This window comes from Morone saxatilis, unplaced genomic scaffold, assembly GCF_004916995.1.
Source record: "Morone saxatilis isolate NCDOM2014 unplaced genomic scaffold, NCSU_SB_2.0 Contig16, whole genome shotgun sequence".
Lineage (NCBI taxonomy): Eukaryota > Metazoa > Chordata > Actinopteri > Moronidae > Morone > Morone saxatilis.
This window is the reverse complement of record NW_023339718.1, coordinates 12990668-12991345: the sequence shown is the minus strand read 5'-3', so window position 1 is coordinate 12991345 and position 678 is coordinate 12990668. Positions and strand designations below refer to the sequence as shown.

General features: G+C 42.0%; 1 protein-coding gene across 1 annotated transcript in view; it reads left to right on the top strand.

Moving 5' to 3' along the window:
* fbxl17 (F-box and leucine-rich repeat protein 17) overlaps nucleotides 1–678 on the top strand; it is a 198676-nt gene that overhangs the window by 180542 nt on the left and 17456 nt on the right. The gene's annotated exons all lie outside the window — the stretch shown is intronic.

Sequence of the window (678 nt, the reverse complement as noted above, 5' to 3'; positions counted from 1 at the left end):
GTGTGTGTGTGTGTGTAAAGGAGACTCTATATTACATAGCTCCAGCTGGACAGGAGGAAAAGAGGGTTAAATACATGCAGTTGATTTAAAAAGCATAAGATTATTCATTTCCCGTCTCCTGTGGGAACAAGCTCCCGCTCCACAGTGTAAGCCCATACTCATATACATGTACACACACACACACACACAAACACACAAACTTGGACAGCAAGTCTTACCAGTGTGCAATAATATCAACAATCTGCTGATTGCATGTTATTTAATACTGTAATATGTGGAGGTATTTTGAAACGTGCTGGTGACAAAAATGAGAGACAGAGGAAGAAATTAAACAAGAACAAGTTTGTAAAGATTATTATTTTTCTCCCTCCCTTATTGAAGTGGAGACATTTGAGTCTCAAGCTTGTTTGTGAAAAAGTTTGAAGTGAAATGGATTTTTGCAAATGAGAAAACAACATCAGGGCTAAGTAACTATTTGAAGGTGCTGTCAAAGGCTTTCTCTGTCTTTACCCTCCTCCTTTCATCTTTCTCTCATCCCTCGCTCCTCCTCCTCCCTTCCCACTCTCATTAGTGATGGTTGTGAGAGAGTGGAGAACAAAGCCCAGGCCCTGCCAATCGATCACGGAGCAGCACTATCAATCGACTGGTGGAGCACAGGTCTCCTCCATTTGCCCAACG